General features: G+C 35.9%; 1 long non-coding RNA gene across 1 annotated transcript; it reads right to left on the bottom strand.

The window, feature by feature from the left end:
• Positions 1-24,611, bottom strand: LOC146544477 (uncharacterized). Its single transcript, XR_014883056.1, has 2 exons — positions 24,516-24,611; positions 1-719 (listed from the first exon to the last, which is right to left on the bottom strand). It is a non-coding gene; the product is annotated as an uncharacterized LOC146544477 (long non-coding RNA).
• Positions 24,612-27,431: the final 2,820 nt, after the last annotated feature.

The following is a 27,431-nucleotide window of genomic DNA, read 5'->3' as shown; positions in this document are numbered from 1 at the left end:
AACTTTTCACACCTTTATTGAAAACTTTAATTTCTTATTATTATCTATCCACATACTCAAAAAAGACAGAGAACTAAACCCTTCTCATAAACCCCCTCTATATCATTTGCATTAGCTTACAGCCTAATATGTAATCATATGTCAATATCTGAAATCTAAGTAGGCATATATCACCATTTAAAGATGTATTTAACAGAACTGTCCAATTCTTGACATCTTAATTCTGGCTCTAAAGAAATAAAAATATGTCTTAGATAAAGAACTTGCTGTCCACTTTTACAGCTTTTTGTTTGTTCATTTTCACTCAGCCTAGGCCTCATTTACCACAGGATTTGTGAGGGATCCTTCTGGAGTGCCTCGGAGTTGTTAAGTGACAATCTAAAAGCCGATTTAGGATTAGCTAGCTTAACCAGGTGAACTGAGGGTTTCACTTTGATTGGGTAGAAAAGCCGTAGCTGTGCTTGGAAGTCCATATTGTGATACTGAAGGGCTTTATCAACATCCTGAGAGGAGTGCATTCAGAATAGGTGATGATGCGAATCTCACTAATCAGTGAAGGATTAACGGAGGCTCAAAGCTCTACTGCTTCTAATTCCTTCTTCATGACGCTGTTCATGCACTGCAAAATGATCTAGTGCAACACCAGAAGTATAAATATTAGATGAGGCTCTTCAATATCTTAATTAGCGCACCTGAAGGGAGCAGTTCTTGAACAAACCCTGAAACATAGCAGAAATTTGAGATGATTTCAAATGTATAGTGACTGATGCTAGGCTATTCATTGAACATATCACATTACTGATTTTTAAAAACATAACCAGCATTAATTCTGATGCCAAATTTTTATAGGGTGTACTATTTATAATTTCTCCCTCTTCCCCCTGCCCACCCATCAACAAGCTTAAGGTGATTCTGCATAATTCTTTCCTCTTATTGAAATATGTGACATTCTCAATTGCCAGACTTCTGTATGGGTTAGGAGTGTGCTCAGAACCTGCACAGTCATTTAATATCATTTTCCATATACATGTCTTTCAGCAGAAAATAACAGATAGAAAACTCACTACATGTAGAATACATTATTTGTTCGTTCTTTTTTTATTTTTTCTCTGATGTGTTGAAGAGAGTAAATGGTATTATGAAACATGGAACTAACAATAAAACAAAATTATCATTCCCTACTACAAATCTATCAATTTTATGCTTGCAGTTATAGTAAATGACAGTTTTTCTGAATTGGAAGAGTTTTATGTTTTTTAATAAAGTCTGTGTTGGTAAAGCAAGAGCTTTCCTAACTTTCTTCACTACACACATTGTCAAAATGACAGAACAAGATATCTTTAATTCCTTACATCTAATTAGGTTCGGTATCTGCAAGACCACCAACAGAGTAAGGGATTGCTTTGCTTCCTGGCATTTCTTGTAGTGTTTTTGTATTCTTCAGTCTCCCTGGCTTCTTACCATCCTCATGTTAGTCTTCTGGCTTGCAAGAAAAGTATTTACAAGTAATTGGCAACTCTTAAAATATGTTGTTTGTTGTTTCTTTCTATCCTGCAATTTTAAATAGTATGTAGAGGAAAGATAGGCCATTAATAAAACCCCAGATTTGAGGAATCCAAGCCACTAAGAAATACAAATACAGGATTTAACCTTGAAGATTAGGATCATTAATAGGATATCTCTGTGTATTAATTTTTTTAAATCAGCAGTTCAAGGTTTTTCATCATACAAATTTTTAGTTTAATTCAATTTAAATGAAACTCATAAAAAGCTTTTTTTTATTTTACCAGAAGTTTCATTACTTGTTATCAGAAATATCTATTTTAAGTTCAGAGCAAATAAAAGTGAAAACTGTTTTTTCACACAGGGTGTTTATTTTAATTGTATTGTTGTATTTTGATTTTGTTCCTATACGTATACTTTTCTTCAACATGCAGAGTGCATATTTTCAAAGGGGCTTGCAATATTTCTATGAAAAGCGATAAAATAAACATCTTAGAAACCAAGTAATGTATTTAATTTTAATACTGTTTTTAAAACTAGATAGCAGTGTTTTATCTCCTACTTTTCTATGATACCAAGAGAACATACATCCAGGTAGACTTCACATATTGTGTCAGAGGGCTTCCATTTCTATCACTCCTTAATGATGAATGAGGTGGTTCTTCTAAACAAATAAGCACTTCAGAGAGTTACCTTTGACAGGGCTGTTAATCCTGGGAGTCTGCCTTATCATTGTAGAATTCAAGGGCTGAAGCTGTACAGTATCCCTGTACTGCCTGTCTCTTACGCTGCCTGTCTCTTATGCTGTCCATCTGGCTGAAACCTGGGACGTGGCTATTTCACTTCTTGCATGGAAGACTATGCTCAGTGCTTCTGTTCTGGTGTGCCTGCAGATAGAGGGGCTTATCATCTTAGCAGGCACTGGCTCTCTTAATATCTGGCTGAATTTCTCATTCAGATGGATGTGTTATGATCAGCCTGCTTTCAGTGATGTGTTTCCTTTGCAGTCTTTCTTTGCTGAATGCAATGAATTTTGGACTATAATAGAAAGCTTTTCTTGAGTATTACGGAACATCAAGGTGAATCAGATCACACTCTCCTTTCACAAAAATATTGAAGATATGGCCCTTAAGCGCAATAGGACTTCACAAAATTGGCAATTTTGAAGAAATGAAAAAAAATCTGTCTTATGATTTTGCATACCTAGCAGCAGCTATGGTGCTTAATATCACCTTCCAATCTATAAAGTGTTTCAAAAGAAAAAGTTTATGGTGTTATTCTGGTGATTAATGCTAGAATCTGGACTCATTTCCACATGATTGAAAACCATTATCAAGTAGCCTTTCAAATTTCTTTCATCCTTTTTCTCCATCACCTCCCAAATCTCTTCCACACCACCTGCCATGGGAAGTTTGGAACACCACCAGGATTATTTGAAAAGAAAAAGTGAATATTTTTTTCAGTTCTGTCAGACTTCTTATCCCTTAGAAGGCTGAGAACAGGCATATGACATCAGCTGCTTTTTGAAAATCAAAGCATAATATGTTTTCAGTTAATAAAATATTCAAAAGCACAGACTAACTTTAAGGAATTCGTTATGCTGCTTGATAGCCAGAGCTGTTTGTCTCTTTTATCTCAGATACTTCCCCCCACCCCACTCTCTCCCTTCTTTTCTTCCTAAGGGTACAATGAAAAGGAAATGTAAATTTTGATGCCTTGGGCCTTGGGAAGATAGGAAGGAAAAAGATAATGCCAAAAAATAAATAAGGGAGATGGGGTGAATAGAGGGTCTCTTTTGATCTGACACCAGTACTTGCATTCACTAGTTCCACTGCTTTTCCACCAAAAGATGTAAAATATTAACTTTGTAAAGGGTTTTCTGAACACTGGGAATGAAACCAGGCATTATGCTGCACAAACTTTAATTCTAGGTTCTCAAAGCTCTGCATGAATATGAATTGTCATAGTTACCATATGAGATAGATATTTTAACACCCACTTTACTGATAGGATGCTGTGAGGCGCAAATGGTTAAGAAGTCCAAGGATGCAGGAGAGCATTCCAGGAATACTGAAAGGAAAATGAATGTTTGGGTCTGATCCTCAGCAGCTGTTTTCTTTGGGGCAGGGAAAGCTCTGCACACATAGCTTGTAGAAAATATGCATGCCATCACTCTCAGCTGCCTGCACTGAAAAAGACAAATCCTGTTAGATGCAAAAGGTGAAATCTTCACTCAAGTGATGAGGAACTCTTTGACTTAAGCAGAGCTGAGCTTTTCTTTATATGTTTTTTTCTACTTAGCCCTGGTGTGAGCTAAGCAGAAAAAGACTTAGGCTGTATTTTATTTGCATGGCTTTGATAGTGGCAAAACCAGTATGAAGGAAGATCTTTTTTTCTGCTGTACTCTAGCTTCATAATCCTGCATCACAATTTGTTCCCCCCTCTGCTGTACTGCATGGAGAGGCCAGGATATAAACCAAGTCAGTGATATGATCCTGATTGTTTTAAATCTGGAGGATTTTTTAGATGAGATGAGGGAAGACAGAAGATCAGTTATGAGTATTTTGGCTTTTCAAAACTTAGATAATTTTATTGATCTGGATTATAGCAGATACATCAGACAGAAAGTACTAGAGGGTTGGGGTAAACTGCACCAGAGTGGTATTGCTACTTGTCAAACGTGCCTTCAAAATCAGAAGCATTTTGGTGTTTCAATTCTGCTAGTCCGCAGTAAGCCTGTACAGGTTCGATTGCAGTGGAAGCTTGATGCCGATTCAGATCTTGAAACTTCCCTTATAAACCTTTTAAAACTCAACAGTGTTATGACATAAAGATGTCAGCTTTTGGAATTTGTTGTATACTGTTGTCAATGTCAAAAAAAAAAAAAAAAAAATCATGTGAAGAAGCAGGATATTAAGACTTTTTCCATAAATGCTTTTCATTGGAAGGATGTGTTTCTTCTCTCTAGTCTTGCAGAAAAGTAACATGTAGTTTTGAGTTTACTATGCTAAACCTTGTTTTCTATATCATATCTCAGTTGGCTTTTATAGTTCTTTATCTTTTAGCTACGCAAACAATTCACTATTTGCTATATCCCTGACATGATGTTTCTAAAACCTATAAATCAAATGAAAAACTGCAAATTAGACCCAAAGTAGCTTTTTGCTGAGGATTCTATTTGCTTTCACTAGATATGTACCAATAAAGAAACAAATATGCCTCTCTTAATTGCTCTTATTTTGTCTTAATAGATCTATTGATTAGAACTTTTATCTAAAGAATAAGCAACAACATCTTGGACAGTGTTATCAAATGTGATGTAATCATAGCATACAGAGATTTAGTCACATGTTTTCCTAACTTTGTTATCTAAAAAACCACATCATTTTCTGTTTAATTTCAGTCTTAGCTCTGCAGTAGTTAACATTCTTTATTTTATAATAGGTTAAATGTGACTTATTTTGATCTGTTTAGCTTTTTTATGAATTTATTGGGACAGGTGATGTTACTTAAATGTCATTTAGTCATTTGAAACTTGTGGGAAAGCATTATATTGACTGAATTTTATTATAGGATGAGTACATAAAATTGATTTTGAGAGATATGAGATTCATGTTCTCCACATTGTACGCTTTATTGTAAATGCGCATTACATTTTTTCTATCAACCAGAAAATGATTTTTCCTTTTTTTTCTTTTGTGTTTTTCAAAACCAAAGGCTTGACCTGTAGTTAGAGTAGGCAGAATGGTAAGCCATCACGTCTGGTCTTTGAAAGCCCCAGGGTCTGCTATAGCTCCTACTGAAGTCACTGGGAGTTTTGCCATAGATTTCAATAGGACTGGGAGGAGAGCCTGTATTTATCATTGACTGAGATATACTGAAGCTTTGTTCACAATGAATTAGAAGGATGGATCTGAATTGTTTCAGAAGTTTATTATGTGCAGGCTGCAATTCCAGAGAACACTTGTTTACAAGAGGAAAAAATCCACATTGCTTTTACAGTCAGAATTTCCACTGAAGTCAATGAAATCGTTGCTTGAGTAAGAGTAAACGCTTTTGAACAAAGAAAATTATTCAGTGAAAAACAAGCACATTACCAAAGTACTTACTGGCTGTGTTCCTGTATTTTCTGTTGTTAAATCTGAAGAATTATCAACGTAATGTTAGTAAGCCTCAGATTCTTATGTTCACTTACTGATGGTCACTCCACAGTGACTGAGCACTGTTGCCTTTCTCATGCAGTGTTTAAGTGAAAAGAAAGTGCAGGAAAACCTTTTTAACTGGATTGTCAGACAAATCTTGATTGATTAAAAAGATGCTATGCTGCCCTTATTTAAATTCTTGTTGCTTTCAGCTGAGAATCTGATCCATGATGTACCTGCAAATTTACCCCTGACAGGGAACCAACATTGTGAACAGTGAGGACTTCAGGGATTTTTTTTTTCTCTTTAAATACCCAAGTGAGATGTAGCTTGGTCCTAAACATTTTTCTTGTATGAATATACTGAACCCTTTGTGTCTGAACAGTTGTATCATCATAGATCAATTTCTTAATGCTCTTTGAGGATTAAATCTGCATGACACGTGATGAGTCCTGTAAGCAAAAATGATCAATCAAAATGTGAGGGTTTGTGGAAAGAGAAAATAAAAATAGATGCCTTAAAAGAGACAGGCTGGAAATAGTTGTTAATCTACCTTTTCCACTAACCCTAAATGTTTAGAGGAAGTTTAATATCTCAACTTGCTCCATAAATATGTAATAGCATTCTAAGTATCTTTTTGGTCAGGGACTCATCAGCGCTGATCCCTCTGTGTCTTTGCCCTGCAGTGGGAGCCAGTGAAATTCTGTAGCAAAAGTAATGCAGTAGGGATCTCCACAGGAGGTGAGGAGTGGGATGGAATTATTCCCATGTGTTTCAGGCTGTTTCTCAAGCTTACTGGTATGATGAAGAGGAGAAACGATGTTCCTAAGAGACACATAAACCCTGTCTTTAAAGGCAAAAGGAAGTGCTTAGAATTTGCAGAGATGCACTGTTAAAAAAAAAAAAAAAAAAAAAAACTGAAAAAGTAATTTCAAATTGGAAATGAAACATTTCCATGAAATGCACATTGAAAGCAAGAGATGCTAAGCAAACAACATGCTTAATTTGAAATACATTAATTTTTCTGCTGCCTGTATTATTCTCTGTCAAATATACTGAGAACACAAATCTGCATCTGCATTGATTGGACGAATTTCAAAGACCTTTTACCTGCTCTCTGTTTGTGTTGCTTCATATCTTTATGACATGGAATGAACTGCTTGGCGCCACGTTGCTGTTATCCATTAACCGTTCCTGTTTTCCTAATCATCTTAAACTCCATCTTTCTCTGTCCTATCTGTTATTGTCTTCTGCAAAGTGATGTGATGTTCATGTAGCCTGTTCTGGTTAGCATGACATGATTTGTGTTTCTTCCTACAAGGGTTTCTCTACTGAACCCTGTACATTATCTTCCCTCAGCCCCCCCTCCTCTGTAACCAGGAGAAGAGGGTCATACATCTGTAAAATGACAGCACTTATGAAAAATGGGAGTTTGGTACACATGGCTCTCATCAGACACAGACTCATCTTCCATGCCACAGACACTACTTGTTTCCTTGCAGTGCAGACTGGAGCTGGAAACACAGGAAACACCTAATAAATTGCTTGACCTATCAAATTAACAAGTCATCAAGAAACTATTTTGGTAATCAATGAGCAAAGCAGAATTGTTTGCTTTCTGGAAGAGCAAGAAAAAATGCAAGGAGATGGAGCCATTTCTTCATCTTTGTTCTGTGATTAGCATTTAACTGGCTTGTAAGACTGCTGCAATACATGGAAAAAAAAGTGAGAAATCTATTTTTAGAATTAGAAAAACTCTTAAAGTTAAAGATGTGATTAAACCTTATGGCAGAAGTCCAGAAATCAAAGGAATTCATATACATGACACCTTAACAGTTAGATTACTGTTTCTGATGATGTTTATAGTGTTGATTATAATAATAAGTACATAACAGAAATGAAATTTTCTTTTTTTAAGATGAGTGCAAGTTGAAGTTTCAGTTCTTAATCCCACAACCTTGCAGAAAAACTCCAAAGCATAAAATTTTGCAGTCCTCATCTAAAGCATCTAATTAAAATCAAAATAAGTAATTAACAATAAATCAAGAAACATCAAATTTCTTCTTCTTTCTGATGTGGCCTTAAATGCAGAAGTATGCTGGCTCTTAATTCTGGTTAGAAAAGTCAGATGCCTAGGGCTGTTGAAAATTAAGTCTTGGTGATGGCTGCGAAGGCAACTGCCAAGGATGGTGTTGGAGCGCATATAACACTGTTGGCCTAAGGCAAAGAGGAGCTGTGAAGTGAGATCAAGGCATAAAAACATGGGACAGACTGGAAACTTGTAACTTTTGAAGTTCTATCAGTTATGTGCAGAGGAGCTTGCATCAACAGACAGGTGCCAAAGCAGGTGTCATTTATTTTGTAAGCTTAGTAGTAGACATCTTCTTGAGTGCTTTCTCAATTGAATTATTTGGAAATTTAAATGAGACTAGTAATCTTGCTACTACTGTGCCATTCTCTCGGAGTTGAACTTCTTGTCCTAACAGTAGACCTTTAGTAAGTCTCTATCAAATCTGTAAAGATGCTAAGAGATTGAGTATCATTGCAACTTCAAGCACAATTTGGTTTTCTTTATTAAATAGAAAGTCGCAAATTTGAAATCTTGCTGATATGGAAACAAATAGAGCTCTGTACAGTATCAAGTTCTTATCCAGGAATATAATTTTCCTTCTATTGCCCTTCTGACAGTGACCATTTGGAAAGTTTGCTGATTAGAATAATTCAGGAATCTTTCTGACGAAGTTATAAGTTCACATTGTTATAGAAATCTGCAACACATTACTTTTTTCTTATTTAAAAAAAAAAAAATCGCTTTGGAATTATGTGTACTTTTTTCTGCCTACACTCAATTCCAGGTTTGTACCAGGTCAGCAAGGTATTTAAGCACATGGACTTCAGTAACTTTTCTCATGTTTTAAGTCTGAGCACATGCATAAACAATCTCCCAATGCCAAAAATAGATGATAAGGTCCCTGTTCCTCTGTTTTTATGTGAACTGTGGACAAACACAAGAAGTTATACGTCATGTGATGCTTATAATAATAAAATGTGGTCAGAATGATGACTGTGAAACTTGAAACTAAATTCCTGTTGGGATACAAGTTTGGGTTGCACTGATGCTTGTTTACAAATATCTAAGCCTCAAAGTACACCCAAGTCAGTGACTCATGGCCTGATCCTATACATGCTGAACACTGCAACACAAAACTGCTAAAAGAATGCTGCCTCCACCCTCAAACTCCAACTGAAAAATACTACAACTCTTATGGTTTTAGAGCATGTATTATCAAATAATCAAGATTTGACTTTCCTCTTTCAACTGTTATTTTCATCTTTCTAAAATACACAGAATGGTTTGATATATAACTAGTGTATTCCTTAACAGGAAACCAAAATGATTCCTATATTTGCACTCCAGATCCTTCCTTAATTTAGAAATATACCTACCAGGCTCTCTTTATAACAGTAGTAGTAGTAATTTGCTTACTCATAATTTCACATTTCAGAAAGAAAAATGACTCTAGATGAACATCTTCCAGTTCACTCAGGAAAATTTCACTCATATCCAGGCATAATTTGTAACAGCAAAAGTTCAGTTTAACCATATAAACATCTCCTAGGAAAGCAATGAATATGTTAGTTTGAACTTAGTTTTACTTAATAATGACTGTAATAATAGCCAGTTGTTTTGCATTTTGTGTTACATCATCACTTTTCTACATTTGACGCTGCCTGATATGTTACTCTTTAGTTCATGGGAGTTTGTATATTTCTCAAGTCAATCCCTGGTTTCACAGATGTTTGTTTTAAAAGAGTTCCTTAGCAGTATAAATTATAGTAGATTAAATTGCTCATTTAAGGGCATGACAAAGTGACTCTCAGAGAATGCTCTGGTATGTGAAGCAAACAGAGTAAGTACAAAAAAGTAGTATGGGTCTCTATGAAAAAATTCCTCTTCCTATGTTTGAGAAAGGGACTCTGTCATACCAAAGTTATGCCTCCTGCTAAAGTAGTTGAACCAGCTGCATCCCATGTGCTGAAAACACTCTTGTCTCTTATTTCTCCTGTTCAATTATTGTGTCTATAAATTGCAGTGGGCCACCTGTGCAATGCACTCATCCAGAATAGCCCCAGAGGAAGCATTAACATATCAAGGCTCATAAAGCACAAATCCTTAAATGTAAAAACTGACACTTTCATCCTACTCCAGCCTACATCTATATAGACATTAAAACAGAAAGGCCTAAAGAATATTTTACTGTGCAATTTGAGGGCTGTGCTCTCCTCTTGCTGAGGTCAGCAACAGAAATCTTGGTTTCCATTTGGGAACAGTCTCAAACCATAAAAAGCATGAATTCTGGTTACATGTCTTAGAAACTTATTCTGACAGTCTATTAAGTTTGATGCCCCTATAAAATTTTGGAAAAAAAAAAAAAAAAAAAAAAGAGAAGACTTCTGTTCTTGACATTAGCCATATTTTCTATGTTATTTTCAGTCAAAAAGACTCAGATCTCTCTGGGAAAGGACCTTATGGGTTTGGACTGACCAGAGGAAGGTCTTCAAATTAACAAAGCAAGGGTATGCTTCTTCAAGCTTTAGCGCTCCCCCTTCAGAAAAGGTTAAGAACAAATATTCTTGCCTCAATGCATCAAGGATAAACCAGCAGATGTGGAGAGTGACTTTTCCACCTCTGGGCAGAGCCATGGGCCAAAGATAGCATGTAAAGATAGCAGCTTTCCATTTCCTGAAATCTTCAGTATATATACCTCATAACGGGGAGAGGTCAAAATGGGACCAACCGGTTTCACTCAGTCTATTTGAAGAATTTGTGAACAACAATATTAAGACAAGAAATTCTCTGGAGAAGCAATCATTCTCCATAGCTGTCAAAAAAAATCTTTTTTTAATTTTATTATTTTTTTTTTTTTTTTTACTCTCCTTACACATGTATCTTCAGTGCATTCATAATACAATTGGTCAGAAAAAAATAATGGTAATAATTGTACTATCAAGTCTGCATTTCCAGGGTGTAAGCATAGATTGGTAAGTCATTCTGCTCCACTCAATTTCCACTTCTGAATTTATGCATAGTTTGCTCAAAGCCAAACTATTGTTGTGTATTCTCAATCATCTCTTAGGAAAAACATGACAAGATGTGCAACTGTTGTCCTTGAGGGAAAATAGGTTTGGAAACAGAAGCTGCACCTCCTTCTTATTGTGTTTATGGATGGAAGAAATCAGGGAATGTGTCTTAGAAATGGGTGATGTGGGACTTCAGAAATAAAAGAAGATATGTGCTAATAGCAAATAACTTTTTGGGGAGCTGACTCTAAGGAAGCATACACAAGAACATGAACCTACCTTAATTTCAGGTTAGGATTCTGTCTAAACCAATTACACAGCTCTGATCTCGGAACTATCATTCATTCAGAACTGCATCTTTCACTGATAGTGTATTCACTTTTCCACATTTTATAAATTTGCATGTATATTAGAGGGGCTGACTGCCTCAGCATTTCATAAACAACACTGTCTGTCACTGCCTTGTTGTCTATTCCTTTACCTAAAAAAAAAAAAAAAAGAAAGAAAATTAATTCTCTAGCATCCATTCCAAGACAGTTCCTAACATATCCTAACACTACAGAGCTTTTCTTCTGTGCAGCACAATTACACTCCTGACCTTCTATTCCCCAATGTTAAAGAAATGCCAAATTGCTGCCAACACTTCATTATTTATATGTATAGATCCTATGAGATTTTAATTTTTACTGGCTATCCACATCCTCCTTATTATTTCCTATTTACTACCATCATACAACTTTCTGTGATATCTGGTGCTCTTGGAGTAGGATATATTTTTATCAGAGATTATTATTTAGATTTAAAGATAATTTTTTACTCAAAAACTGTACCTTGAATTTTAACTAGTTTGAATTAGTCAGCAAAGAAGAAAAGAAGTAAAGTCCAATAGTTTTAAGATTTTGTGGTCTGGAATCCAAATCCAGCACACGTGTGCTCAACATTATCCACATGAGTAACCTCTGTCTTCAGTGCATTAACGAATCCTTACTTTTCAAGTGCACCTTTGCAAAAGCTTCTAGAGGAATACCTTCCTACCTGCAGATAGAAAACTTACCCCAGTTAGATATATTTTGGCTGAAGAAGACTTTAATGCACATTGTTGCATCTTCTGCTAAATCAAGTCTACGTGAGTAATGTGTACAATGATGATATCTTTATGCTTAACTCTCAGAACAAAATAAAATGAATGAAAAAAAAAAGTCATAATCGTCATCAAACATATTAATCCTTTTATTTGCTTCATGGTATAAAAAAGTGGCCTCCACTACTGATGTTAGCAATAGTTCTGTTATTCATTTAGTGAATAAGATAGCATTACTTAAGCCTCTGAAAAGAAATGCTTCTAAGGCAGTGTCCACATCCATCTTTCTGTCTACTCTTTTTCTGTCTACATCCATTCTAGCCTCTACTCTTGGTATTCATACTTTTAAATATTCCTCATGGAGTCTTGTAGCTGGCCCTGTTTGCTTTTTTTACAGCTTAGTCCCTTTTTCAATATTTCATCCAGTTAAGAAGAATGCATATAGTCAAGCAAGATTTGGAAACTAAACTAGAATTCAAATGCTACTCTGGGAAAAAAACCATGCAATATCCTGCAGTCTTTACTAGAATGCAAGGTGAGGATAAAATGTTGATAACAATCCATTCTGGGCTTAAAAATTATTCATCTATTTGCATTATTTGTTACCACATGAGAGTAGTAGTGTGTAAGCAGACAAGGCAGTAGAATAACAACATCTGGATAGCTCAGGCCTATAGGTTGCTTGAACCAGTGGTAGTTCAGCCTAATCTTGCCTTGAATGTCAACATGAAGGCATTGCTCTCAATGGAGAGCTTTACAGCGGAGCAATTTTCCCACTAATATACTCCACTTTACTATATTCTTCTGAAAATCACCCTATTTTTCATAACTGTGAGAGTAACCACTGATTTGCCTTGCTGGCTTGTGAGTGGTACAAGCAAAGCTTGAAATGACCAGTACAGAGAGATCAATGAAATGATGCACCTCTCTCTCTAGAGTATTTGTCTTGTTGAGTCAGTAGCTGTCAATTTGCAATATAGTTTGAGTCTCTGAAATGGTCTGAAATTAGTTTTGGAAGAGAAGAATTGTCTTTCCTTAAATAGAAAAAGTATAAACTATGCTTGATAATGTCTTGATCATAGTTGCAAAAAATTTATTGCTGAACTAAGTAGAATATCTTGACTTCCACTTTGAGCACACACCACACATCATTTGCAAAACATTTATACTCATCATGATCAAACTTGCAAACTTTTGATTATTCAAAAGTTAGCATCATTTTTTTTTTACAGAGAATTAGAACTCAAAACAGACAAAACTGTTCTAAATGCTAAACATGCTGCATGGAAATCAGTGCAGAACTATTAATAATATGATTACATTCAAGATCCATGAGATCTCCTGAAGAAGCTACAGATGGAAAGGTTTAACACATGGCAGAAAGATGTGTGATATGAATAAGTATTTTTAAGGGGAAACGTGTAAAAGGTTATTTGTCTGTGTTTTATAGCAAAAATATCCTGGAGAAACAGCAAGCCATATTCTCATTTCTGGTATTTGTTCTGTTCGGGAAATCTACTTTTTTGTTTGTTTGTTTTTTGTTTTTAAGTCTTTTCTGGGAATAAATACCAGAGGGTGGGTGGACAATGTCAGTGACTTTCTCAACAACTGCATCTTAACTGCAACTGCTTTCAAGCAAGTAGCTGCCCTATTTCTCTGAATTTCTTCGCTTTCAACAGCTTGACACAGGATAATGGGAAACTTGAGACTTTAAGTATAAATTTGTTCAAATCTGAATTTGCATTTTTTGTTAGTAACTAATCAAGAAGTATTTATGAGAGTGAAATCAACTTCCCTTCTGTTTCCATCGCTTACTGAAATGGAGAAAACAGATAATGTACTCTCAGTTCAGTGGCTCAACCACCAGACTTATTCAAAGCTCAGTGTCCCAAAGTTGGTCACTTTTGTCCCATTACCATAAGCTACATGTTTGTATGTTCAATCAGAAACAGTAATGATAAAAATCTCACAAAATGAAAATGTAGACTGTCATTCTGAATTTACTTAGATAAAGAACATTGAAAGGTATGAAGTAAATAAGAGAGATGGGCTGAATAGAGGGTCTCTTTTGATGTGACACCAGTAGTTGCATTCACTAGTTCCATTGCTTTTCCATTAAAAGATCCCTAATGTAAAGTATTAACACTGATACTCTAGCTGATAAAGTGAGACTGTATGGATGATTATAATGTCCTGGAATTACTGAATCCTAGGGATTGCTGACAGTTTGCACTGGGGAATTTGAATACAAATATTATTTTCTCCAGGAGCTATAGTATTTGATACTATATGTTGCACTTTTATATCCCAAAATACACAAGTTAATATCATTGGTGATCTCAGAATCTGGTCCTGATGAATCTTCAAGCTACAAAACTGGCCTCAAAAAATACATTCAAATTACATTCATAGTTCTTTGAAGGAATCTGGGTCAGTTACAAATAGAGATAAAGGCAACTCCAAGCACTCAACATATCTTGTGACATAACCCATGTACTCCGTGCACTTTTCAAATGTTGGGTATTTGAAACCTGGATATAATTCTAAAACTTCTAAGATTTCAGTCTGACTTCAAGAGACCCTGAGTGAAGTGCTTTAAGAATTGTGGGATTACTTTGATATAAAAGTAAAATGGAGCAATCTTAATCTTATCTTGTCAAAAATTAATGTAGATGATCACTCCAAATACAGTCTTTTCTACTGCAGTGAACTGACAAGATGAAGTCAAGCCAGGATGGAGGCAAGAGATCTTTAGATTGGAAGAATTCAAAACTCAGTTGCAAAAAACTTACTGCCAAGCCAAACAGAAGAAAGCGCTGAAATCTGATTAATTGGTGAGATGCATACTGAGATTCTGTAGTTATCTACATAGTAATGAAATCTTCAATTAATATCATTACCTAATTTCAGATTCAGATTTTCAGTATTCCCAAAGCCTTTTAGGTCATCTTGAGCTTCAGTTATGACTCAGCCTCACTTAACTCATTTCAGAGCTTTTCCATTGTTTTTAGTAGATTTTTCTGTATGCTATTTTAACAGATTTATAATTCCAGTCTTCCTTAGGAGTGAGAGAGTATTTTCTATTTTCTCTATTTTAAATAATTAGTTTGCACAGTATATAGTGTTTATTTGTCCTATAATTATTGCCATTTTCTGTTTTTTAATGTGTCTCAGCTGGCACTGAACTGTCACTCTCATTGCGCTGAAATTACAGCTATGGGTAAGAAATTTGTCCATAGGAAGATTTAAGAAAATAGCTACATTTCTTCATAAGCCATAAACACTGAGCTGTCCTCTGTGACCTCTAACTGCTCTTGATTACACATGCGAATGAAGATGAAATTTGAGATAGAAATCTTCTTTTGTAGCACATTACACCTGCCATTTCCATCATACAGCAGCAACTCAGCAGCAAGCAGTATATCTGTCAGAGAGATTGAGTACTGGATGGCACCAGTGGTTTTACATTCAGCTACTTTAAGTCAAGCAGCGGAGTGATTTTCTTTCCTCTCTGAATTGACATAATGCTATGCTGAGAAAACAAATTCCTTTAATATTTGTCTTCTGTCCAGCCTGCAGTAGACTTCACATTCTAATTGTTTCTATTTGCAATTTGCAGATTTTATAAAATCAGATTTTTAGAAACGTATTTCTGGTTTCCTGGCACAACACCCAAGAGGTAGATTCCTATTTGACTTATTTTTTCAAGTATCTTGCATTTACTGAATATTAGAATAGCAACCAGTGAGTTAACATGAAATTCACAGAGTAGACATAGAAAGCATCGGTATTTCAGAGGATCCAAAGAACTCCAAGCCACAGATTAGACAATTCAAGATCCAATGAGGAATCTCAGAAACACAAATCCTGTGTGTCTTCTATTGGAATCTGACTATTCACGCATCTAAAAACTGCCCAATTATGGCACCAGTCTTGAAATTTGCAATATCTGATCTTCCATCAAAGCGCAGAATTTACTACAGTATCATGCAAGAGAATGCAAACCAAAGCTACCTAAGGACCACAACTATGTTTTTATTTAGAAGGGCAACACTTAATAGAGCTCCTTCATATATTATACATTAAATATATGCTTTTCAACATATTTATTACGGGGGGGAAAGAAACAGAAAAATATCAGTTCATAATTTTTCTACTGTAATTCTCTACTTCCATTTCACCAGAAAACATAGCTCTTATGCAACTATTTGCTTTTATTTAAAAATGTTAAAAGGTAAACCTGATAAATGCAGAGATAAATACAACTTCTGTGTTGGCATTAAAAACAGCCTAACTTGTATTTACACAAAGAATTGTAAATATTTCTCATTTATATAGGCATAAATGTGATTTATGCTCACTACAATAGCCTTTACTTGGTAAGAATGATAAAGATGTTGACTAGATGAAACTCCTATTTGGATGGAAGAATAGGATAGTATTTGCAACTTCATCAGTTCTTAGCTAACCTGAGCTTCAGATGATACCTGCTGTATGGCTGCTTTAGTTACATGAATACCTGCCCATTTAGGCATGGAGTTCACCATTTTTAGTTAGTAGGGGTCCCACTGTGACTGCACATCCACTAGGAATTCTTGAGGTAGGAAAATAAATAACACAGATGGTTCAATTTTCTTATAAATGTGAGTTATGATAGAAACTAAACAATGACATATGTAAGAGTATATACCACTTAAAGAAAGGAAAGCTCCCTGTTAAGCATAGGGAAATGGAAAGAACTAGCAAAGGACCACTTTAAAAGGAAAGAAAAATTCAGTGCTTTTCAGCTTTTATTTTCTACTCACTGTTTGGAATACCCTTTTGTGCAATATTACAAGAGCTCTGATGTAGACTTCCTACCTAAAGTCAGATTGAAGTTGTTTACATTCATTTTTCAAACCTGTTCTGGCTTAAAACATGAGAAAGAAATGTTTCTTGAAACACATGATATGAAGCTGTTTAGGAGAAGATATTATTTTGTTGATAACCTCTAATATGACAGCAAGCCAAAAATAGCTATGTTTTATATAATAACAGCATCTAATCTTTGGTCACAGAAGACAGTACTAAGTCTGTATTTCACGTATTTACATTACTTCTATACTGAAGCAGAGATTTGAACTTCTTTAACTTGTACTCTTGCTTTATAGACAGGAGGAAAAAATGCAATAAGGGTATTGTAAACAGCAATCACTGTTAGTAGAATAAACTTTTCTAATCTTTCTACAAAGGCTATGGGCAAGAAAAAAATAAGTAAAACCTGTAGGAACTCGATTGTCTCTGCTTTTAGCACAATTGCTGGATTTCCAAAAACATATCTACTGAATTTTGTTTTGACTAAGATTAAGGTTTTATACCACTGAAGTTTTTTAAGAATTATGTTTTTGCACATTATTAGCATGCTGAACTGTGGCAAAATATAGTGCTATGTCCTAAATTTTTTCTGTGATCTCATTAGAAAGATCTCAGTTTAGCTGTGCGAAAAGCAGTGAAAGATCCCTGGCAAGCTTCAAATCCAAGCTATTCATGTCAAATCTGCCTTTTCTAGATTCACAGGAGGAAAACTTCCTCCTAGCCCTTAGAAGGACTGGAAAAGAAAGATCGGGATTATTAGCAAGCCTGTCTCCAAAGACAGGAAATATAAAAGTGAGAGGTTTAAAAAGCCTGAGTCACAATTTTTTGTAACAGTGTGAGGAAATAAGAGGAAAAGTTCTGTTTTTAAGTGGATATTCAGTTTTGAGGGAGAAGTTGATCCCAAAAGGGCAGGAAGGTAGAAAGCAAGCAGTAAGAGATGAAAAGAAGGTACTGTGCAAATACTGTCTTAGTACATCTTCTCTGCATACCCCAAATCTGGAGATAGACATTGCATGTGATGCTGATTTGTATTCAAAACTGAAAGGATACAGCTAGTTTTGAACACCCCATCCATATATCCAAACTAAAAAAGGACTGAAAGTTCATCCGTAGGGTAGTAGGCTGAGTCCGGTACTAATAAGAGCCAATAACAATGAAATGATAAACTTTGAATCTCTTATGAAATGTACTATTCTGTTATTCTGTGATCATGCTAATAATTGTATGCACATTTCATCCAGGAAGCTGAATCTTAATCAAATAATGTGGATCCTCTTTGAAATGCCTCTTCATTTTGCTTTGAAGTGCCAGACTGCAACCAGAAGAGTACTTCTGTATTTCTTACTTGACCTGCTCCCATCTGCTACCATCCAAAACTTGACTTTCCCTCTGTCGCTTTTTTCATCTCCTCCTCCCTTCCTTCCTAATCTACACCACCAAAGTTTTCTCCACCTGGTAGGATAAAGACATGTCAATTCTATCAAGTTTCCTGGTAAACAGTGCTGCCTCATGGATAACATATTTGGAAAGTAGAGAGAAAGATAATCTCTCTTTTATTGGCTTCATTCATATTGAAATGTACGATCAGAGTCAAAGTCTTAATCTGCACCTCATTTTCACATCTGCTCAGCTAATCATAGTGAGCGCCCCAGCTCTCTGTGAGAAAGCAATGCCCCTCTGATTGGATTAAAGGGAAAGAAAGGCAATGTGTGTTATCTCTTTAGGCAGCTCAAGCTCTCAGAAGGAAGCTCAGTTAACAAAAGAGAAGGAATCTGACCCAGCGAAAGCATGGCAGGTTCCAGCAGACTTCAGCGGGCTGCATCGTCTACAATGAGGTCACTTTTGACACTGTATGAAGAGATTTCTCAATTTGTACTATATCCTCCAGCATTAGTTCTCAATAGAACACAGGAGAGGGTCTCTCCATGTACTCCTACTGAAACAAACCAATCGATAGCCCAGAAGAATAAGGCAGAGCATTGAAGCTTCCTTTGTAAGGCCTCAATTATCAGCTTCTAAAATGATAAAGAAAAATACTGACCGCAATTCACAACATCTGTTTATTCAACAAAGTGTGCAGAGAAACTTTTTTTTCTAATTTCTAAGCCCAACACTGAAACTGAGTACAAGCTGTGGTGGCTTCCCCATCATGTTTATTTAGTGCCTTGCACCAGTAGCTACTAATAATTTGTTTCTTTGAATCTAAGAGTATGCCAATTCGCAGTTAAAAAATAAAAAATAAATTAAAAAAAAATTAAAAAGCCCTGTAAATTTTCCATTGTTCTTGATTAAGACATTAAAAGGGGAAAAAGACTATGGTAACAAAACCCAACCCAAAAATGTTTCTTTTAAATATATATTTTTAATTCCACATGTGCACACTGTAATCTTAGAATCTTAGCTTTAGAGTTTTGGAAGGAGTCCTCATCTAACCCGCACTGTCTCTATGGCCCCTCTGCCCAGCTCAGATCAGAGCTGCAGAAAGGAAACCAGAGAGTGTAGGTCAATTCTGAGCTGAGCTGCATGCAGTTGCTTATAGCAGCAGAGTATCTTTTTTTTACAAATAACATTTTCTGACTTGAAATACAGGAAAGCTGAGCAAAAAGAAGAATGTCTGTAACCTCACAAAAAACTGCCAATTGCAGTCATGTTAGTGAAAGGCCTCCCTTCAGTATGTGATAAAAGTGCACTGGGAGGTCGCTGAACTTCTGCATCCATTTAGGCACTTTGGACCTAACTTGGTCCTCAGCTTGCTTCAGATGTGGCAGACTTTGTTATTTAACAACTGTTAAATCTTGTCCCCAGAACTAATCATTCAAGCACATACAAACAGTTCTATCATTTCAAACACAGATTTGTCAGACAGGAGATGCTGATCTGAATTAAATGTATTCAAGCCAGGTCCTTGGACAGACTCCAGTGGATAAATCCATTTCAGCTAGCCATTTGTAAACGTGTCCTTTGTTAAAGCAAACCTCAGGGGATGCAGAATCCCTTCTATTCCAGGTCACCTTGATTTCTGCTGAGGTCAAGTTCAGTTGGCCCCTAACTGCAACGTGAATCCCTATGTGCTCAGCACCCAAAATGGGATCAGGGTCACATTGCAGTAGATGAGAGCTGTCCCCCAGGCTTTGTTTCGCTAGAAGCTATAACTTTGAGACTCTAGTGTTTGTAAAAGTAGTTTGAAGCTACCTTCACCTTCCACTTCCTGATTTCAGGCTGAATGTTGATTAGCTCAACTGAGGGATTAGGTATCAAAGTCTGCTTTTTGCTTTCAGCAGACTTTACAAGAAACCTTTTTTTCAGCACTGCTGGAAAAAAAAGTGCAGTCTCTCCTTCTCCTGGCCTGCACTTCAAGACTGTCAATAGACAAAATACCTAAAATCACCAGCACAGTTTCTGTAAGGCAGCTGCTGTGGCAGCAGAAATGGAGACGTAGTTAGTGACAGATTGATCAGCTCCCTGCTGCCCTTTTTGACAAAAGAGATGAGGAGCCAGTATTTATTTTCAAATAATGTTTTTGCCGAGGTTCTAGAAAGATGGATGAACTGAAACTAACTTTGATTTGGAGCTAATAGCCCAGATGAATCAGTATAAGAGACCACTGCCTTACCTCAGGTGAAGGCATGAGCTGATAGTATTTGGGCAACATACAAGCCCAAATACTGACAACTGACAGCCTTATATTTGCTGATGTGTTTACCCCAGATATAAACAAACCTTTAACAGATTGCCCTTTTAATAACTGGATTCTTTTTCATTTATTCATTGTATACGTATGAATAATTGGGAAAACATTTCAAAACTAAACAATTCTTTTAGAATGCAAAAAAAAATTAGCATTATATATTCTGTACAGTGGAGGAAAAAAATGCTTTCAGTCAAGCACGTAAATTTGTACCCTTTGCCTTGTGCTAAGCTGTAATGTTGGCTTTCATGCAGAATGAATAATAGCTTTATTCACCCTCTCTAGATTGCCCTAACATGCTGCAACTTGATTAAGGGCGTGAATTCAGGGCATGAATCTTCCTGATATAGTGAGATTATTGAAATTATCCCAAAAGAGCATGTTTGCTGCTCTGCATGCAAAGATCTTCCATTGTCTCCTAAAGAATACACAAGACAGGTCAAGAAAAGCTTAATTAATATGGAATTAGCACAAGTCTTTTTTTTTTTTTTTTTTAATTGTCTTTCCCTTTGTGACTACAGGGCAGCTGGCAGTTGGAGGAGATCCTGCTCATATAAGTGTATTGATCAAACATTATTAGTTAAAGCTTATTTGTCTGCTATCCGTAGGGTAGCCGAATGGAAATTCTATATAGTGCATACTGCTAGGCAGAAAAGACCCACAGGTTTCTGTATTTTGGCATGTCTTCTTTAGGGCAAATAAGTAGCCAAATTTTTCAGCACAGAAAAGGCAGCAAAATAAAGTCGTGGATTAACTCCATGGCTACATGCATTGGGTTTTTTGCTTTGTTCAATACTACACTGCAATCAAACAGTTCCCCTTTTCTAACTAGAATGTCTATAAAGGATCTTTTAATATCTCTCAGTCATCTGCCAGGATCTGGTACCTAGTTTGCAGAAATAATTGGATTTCTTTAATGTCATTTGTTCTCAAATTTATTGGACAAGGATGACCAAAATCAGCCTATTCATCTAACTGACTGAACACTGCACTCTTTGAATATCATATTACCATTATGTCTAAGCTCTCAGGAGCCAAACTCAGCATTTGCCAAGAACTTATTACTAATTATTTATCCATGTTGCGTGATAGCACAGGGATTCAGAAAAGAGCATTCTGTCATCTTCATTATTCATTTCTCTTCATAGTTGTACCAAGTTCATGGTGAAGCAAGTGAATTAATGCTCAGATATTTAATTTGTGCCATGCACAGATCTTGACTTGGTGGATCCCCCATGGAGGGTACTGCACAGGAGAAAGAATCTCTGCTTAAATTTGCCTTCTCAGCATTCAGTCTCCATGGCAGCAAAAACTCAGTACAGCCAAGAACACTAGAGGTAATGGATTCATGTTAATCAAGTCCCTGATCAGTTACTGCAGTTGGTTCATGCTTGTGGAACATTTCTACTGTATTTGCAACAGCTACTTTTAGCGTGTTCGTACGTGGCACTGACTAGTCTGCATCATCAAGATGTTCCTCAGAAGTAAGATGGCTCCTCATTAGCTTTGTCCTTAGATTTGGAAATGCTCTAACTGCACTTCATTTAGTTAGCTTTATGGAAAATACCTCCTCTTGGTTATCAGCTCTTTGCATTGGATTTATTCTCAGCACCAAAATCAGAATGAATCATGGTAGGATTCATTGTAGGGAAAAAAAATAAATAAATAAAACAACCTTTCTTTATACAGTTCACAAGTCAGGAAGAGTTATGCACTCAAGAAATCTTCAAAGTGCACTAAGGTTCCTTTCATGTACCTATTCAGTTGTATCTATGTCTGTCTAGGTCCTACATCATGCCCAGGTATGGATTTTGGAGTTTCTAGAGAATTTGTGGAAAAAAAGGAGGAAGGAGAAGACGGTAGTTCGTCCATTTATAATCTCTTTTGGATAGTGTAAGTGTAACAGCCATCATATGTCTTTCAGCAGCTGAGAAAACTAACCTGGACAGGTTAAGAAGTCCCCTTAAAGCATATGTACAAACATGCGAACACATGCCTGTATTTCATCTCCTTCTCTCTCAGTTCTGCTCTTTACATCAGTGGGATTAGCGTTCTGAGCAATATCTGAATTAATTTGATGGTAAGCCCAAGCTTAACAATGAACTTCTAAATCAGTCTCATATCTCTGTGAGTATGTGAAATGCATATGCAGTAGCCAAAATCGGCCAGTAAACCCCTCCATGTGAAAATCAAAATCCGTCCCCCTTTCCTATTCTCATACAGGTTATTTCTCTACAGTCTTATATCATTTCGAGGTAGTCATTTTTTTGTAAATTGGAAACCTAATCACTGTACATTAAAACATTTATCACAACCTATTGTTATGCAAAAGTAGAAAGAAACAGTGTGCAACAAAGCAAAATGAATTAAACCTTAGTGAAGAAGCGGAGTTAGGTTAAAGTACTATCTAAGAATAATCTGTCTCTGATGAAAACGATTTAAATTATGACAGCTTCAACCTCTAGACTTTTAGGGCTGTGTTCTGCAAGTCTTGTAATGCTTTACTACTACACTCTTCAAAAACCTTGTGATAAAGTCCTCGTAAATATTTTATTCTATAATAATCTTTTCCTGCAGACTGATGTCACTCATTTCCAAATGGAGCAGTAACACATGAACTTTTCACATATATTTTTATTGTTATCAGAGATTTTGCTGCTGTTTATGATACTGTGGGGGACTGTTTGTGTAGGGTTTTTTTTCCTAATTTTCGAAGCAATAGTCTTCATAATCAGAGCAAAAATTGCTTACACCAAAAAAATTTTAACAAAAAAAACCTGTAATACTTAGAGTGAAGCAGGGTAGAGTAAGTCTCGGGCTGGAACGTACTAAAGTAATTGGCTTGGGTACTCACTGGGATACTGTTTTATGTCATGAAATGTTCTCATTCACTTTCAGGAAATTTAGTTTATTTTTATGCTACTATTTTTATTTTCTCCAAAAAGGTTCTATGAACTATTTAGAATAGATTATTGTTCTGACTTTAAGTTTCTAGAAACCAGAGGCTGGATTACAGCTGTGCACACCTTGAGAAGCTTAAATTTTATTGCTTGGTTAAGATGTGAGCTGCAAAGTTTAGAGATGTCTGAAATTGATCTTCTAAGGAAACAGCAAAATTAGCACAAGATTTTTCCAGGACTATTTATATGTATCTTGAAATACACAGTAAAGCTTATCATTGCCTTTGAAGACTATTCACTCACAAGGCAGAACCACTGGTGTACGGCAAGATCTTGCAGTCATTCTTTACACTTAATGAAAGTAAAACTTATACAGGTGTCCTATATGTACTCAGCCCAGCAATATTCTTGAAAAGACACTAGTAGTAACTGCAAGTCATATCTTTGTTTATATTACTCATGTTAAGCAGGTGCTTTTTCAACAACGTAGGTTATCCTGTCTCTGTTAAACATCTTGTTCTCATCAATACTTGGCTATACATATTGTGGTTAATAAGGGCTTTATCTGGTCAGTGTCTAAATAAGTTAAACACTGAAAGGGGAGGGCTGTGTGTTGTTGTAACTCAGCTGATATAGATCTGACAGTTTCTCTCATATGCACACAAGCTGTTCAGATCTGGGACATGAATGCAAAAGGAAAAGTAGATCATTTCTCTTTGGAGAAGAAAGCACCATGTAGGTGAGGGGCTTGTGGAAACTGATGGAGAAGTAAGGAATAAGGTGGAATTTAAACTTTTAACTTTAATAGTGACAAACTGCAATACTTCCAGAAAAACAGGATGGGGACAAGGGGAGGAAGAAGTAACAGGCCTGATAGTCATGTCTCACAGAGATACAGTGGAGCTGGTGTGGCCAATGCTAGCATGTAAGGGCTTCGACTGGACAGAAAATAAAACTTCAGTGCTAAAGAGCAAAAAAATATGCACAATTTTTGCAACAAAAGTAGGTGTGATTAGCAACTTCTCTCAGCATTTTTTTTAAAGCTTCCATAATAAAGCTTCCATAATCATTGACATTATTGTGATCTTCACTGATACAAAAAATTCTGAACTGCACAGGATTTAAATCCCAAACAGCCAGCTAAAATGTCAGCAATCAAATCCTGCTTGCATTCCTTGCATCCCTGCACAATATGAGGTGAATATGGTGAATAATGTTGTGTTGATAAATGAATCATATCCAATAAAATAAAAACTGGAACATACCTGTTCAAAGGCTGCTCTCTTGGCATTTTCAACTTGGCTGAAACCAGGAAGTGTCAAAAGTGTTGTGTTACGAGAAAACCTGTTCCTAAGACATTTGATTTATAGTCTCAAAGAAGTTGTGTTTTGTTGAGATAATTTCATTTTCTGGAAGGTGATCAAAACAAAACTTTCAAATGTTCTGAGGTTCACCCAGGATTGGAGGGTTGAGTGGCTGCCATTTCTACCATGTGCACTATATCAGCTTTATTCATCAACTGTCTTCTTTGATATATAGAGTTCATATGATACAGGCATTTTTAGTCTTTGGGAAAGTCCACATTCATTTGTTCCAATTTACAGTACTAAATGTTCCTCAAGCATTAGAAGTAATTGCAAAGAAAAAAAAAAATTAGTATGACTTAAAAGAAGTTCTACTTATCCAATTCTCTGAAAAATCCATGGTCCATTCTCAGCATTTTATTGCCAGTGTGTAAGCATACTGTAGTGGTAAGTGTGGGATTATTAAATAAAACATTTCTAGCAAATAAAAACTTAGCTGATATTCATATTATTAGATCTCAGTAGCTCAGTGTGCACTAGTTGTCACAGTTTATTCTAAAGGAGAGTGAGAGTCATCTTACCCGTAGAAAAAACACCATAATGCTGCCTTTGTATGAAGTGTTTATTCATGAGTTACTCAGTATGTCTGCAGTTTGAATTCAGTGATTTATATTCTAAAATACAATGTATATTACATAGAAGTAGCTCTAACAGAGACTTTATATTCCATTTGTTTTCATAAGAATTAGGGATCTACATTCAAGTGAATCTCAACACTAAGGCAACGATTCATTATGTCAATTTTTGAATTGCACTTTTTTGAAGACATTTTCTTTCAAAAAAAAAAAATTTTCTTTATTTTTCAACACACATAAATAATATCAGGTTGCCTTGAGGAATTGTAAGCATACAACGGATATGGTATGATTATCAGACAAATCGTGCTGCCTGCAGAATTGTATTGATTCTCATGGAGAACTAAACCAAGATATGAAGGTGGATTTGAGAGTCTCACACCCAAATCCATGGCCAGCTTCTGAATAACATGTGCTTTTTTACTAAGGATTTTCACCTTTTCAATTGCTTGCCTAACAGTGCGATAGAATTCTACGTTGTATAATCTTTCTTCAGGCTTCTATGTATTATCCAAAAGATCTGATGGGCTGCTCAACTGGAGGTTAAAAAAATTGCATGAGTAACCCAGAGTCAGTGCCATGCCTCTTGGTCTGAGGCTCTGTGAGTCTACGTTGTTGCGTTACTGCTATTTGCTGATCAGAGATCTCACTCTAAGCAAACAATTAACTGCCTTGCAAAGCTTACCGTCATGTCAGGTAGATGTGATGACAGTACCAAGAACAGCTATAGGGCCAAAAGACTTCCTGACAGCAGAACAGAGTTAAAGTTTTCTTAAGTAAGCTGTGTAGTGCATAGGCTTTGTGTACAGTAGGCTTCTCAGAATACATAGAGGCCCAGGACTTTTGCTTTGCTATCTTTTCAGTGCAGCAAAATTACTGTATAACTGGTCATGGGCAAAATAATTATTCGATTCAACAAACCAAAGTTAAGACAAGAATCAAGTTCTAAACATCACTATATATGATTTTGAACAGTAGCATAGCTTTGGGATTCATTTAGAATCTAATTTATTTGATTGCTTGATTTGTTTTAGGGTGGGAGCCCTTCAGGAGTTTGCTGGCTTTGTACTGCTCAGGCAACTCAAAGAATAAAATTTGAAGAATTGCCTGTCATTTTCTTTCAGGGAAGAAATTCTTATTGTCATAAATCAGTAGAGCCTGCTCTCGATAACCATCATCTCTTTTCCTGCTCAGCACAGATGCAGCAGTGCCAAGATAGAGGAAAGGAAAAGTGCTGTGTAGGAGAAGTCCTTACTTTCTTAAACACTTATTGAAGTGAGCAAAGTGATAGAGAAAAGGAGGGTGAAAGAGAGGAAGGAAAAAAGACTTCAGAACTTCAATTCTGAAGTCATGATGCCACCTTTGTGCACATATGTGTATTAGAATTCAAACCCAAGTATTTCATATTTATACAGTCATTTATTTGTTTTTTGGATCAGTAAAATACTTAAGTCATACTAACCCTTTCTTAAGCTTCTTTATTTTATGAATCAATTGTAAATAACCTTTGAAATGCATTTGGGGAATGAAAACCATTTGTTTGTGTGGAAAAGGTGATTTTACCAAGCTCAGAATGGAACAGATGGTCCTTTCTAGCAAATCCTTTGTAATGGAGTGAGAAATTGTTGAGTGACCTCTCGTGGACGTCACAGGAACTAAAGTAATACATCCCTTTATTTCCTCTCTGTTTGGCATATGCAGATCAATGATGGTACTTAGGAAAATGCAGATCTACGAGCATGGTTTCATCAGAAGAACTGAGGGCAGTTGCATGACAAATTGTAACATGCAATGTTTTCAGGTTAACTGATATCTTCAAAATACTATTTTGGCCCTTGAATGTCGCTCATATATTCTCAGCTATACTGAGAAAGAAATATTTCCCAATTATGGCAAGTTGGCTTAGTGCTAGCAGGTCTTAGTTATACTGTTGAATGTTGGCTAACAAAAATAAAGACCTTTTAAAAGTTCATGTCATCCTAAACCACTACAAATGGGAGCAATCAACTCTTCCTGAAGAATCAGCTGTGGCGTGAGTAGCTAAAATACCTATAACAGATACTTCTATTACCTTATACTGCCATCTTGTTTAAATTTCACAATAGTCAGATTCCAGCTAGTTTTAGGTAACTAAGGAATTTCTATCGTATGTTGTGCATATTTTTCTTAAATTTGAACAAATAATCAAGATGTGTACCTTATGAATAGTTTTATATTGTAACTTCTTAAGTATCTATTCTTA

Source organism: Meleagris gallopavo, chromosome 4, assembly GCF_905368555.1.
Source record: "Meleagris gallopavo chromosome 4, MGAL_WU_HG_1.1, whole genome shotgun sequence".
NCBI lineage: Eukaryota > Metazoa > Chordata > Aves > Galliformes > Phasianidae > Meleagris > Meleagris gallopavo.
This window is presented reverse-complemented; position numbering and strand designations above follow the sequence as displayed.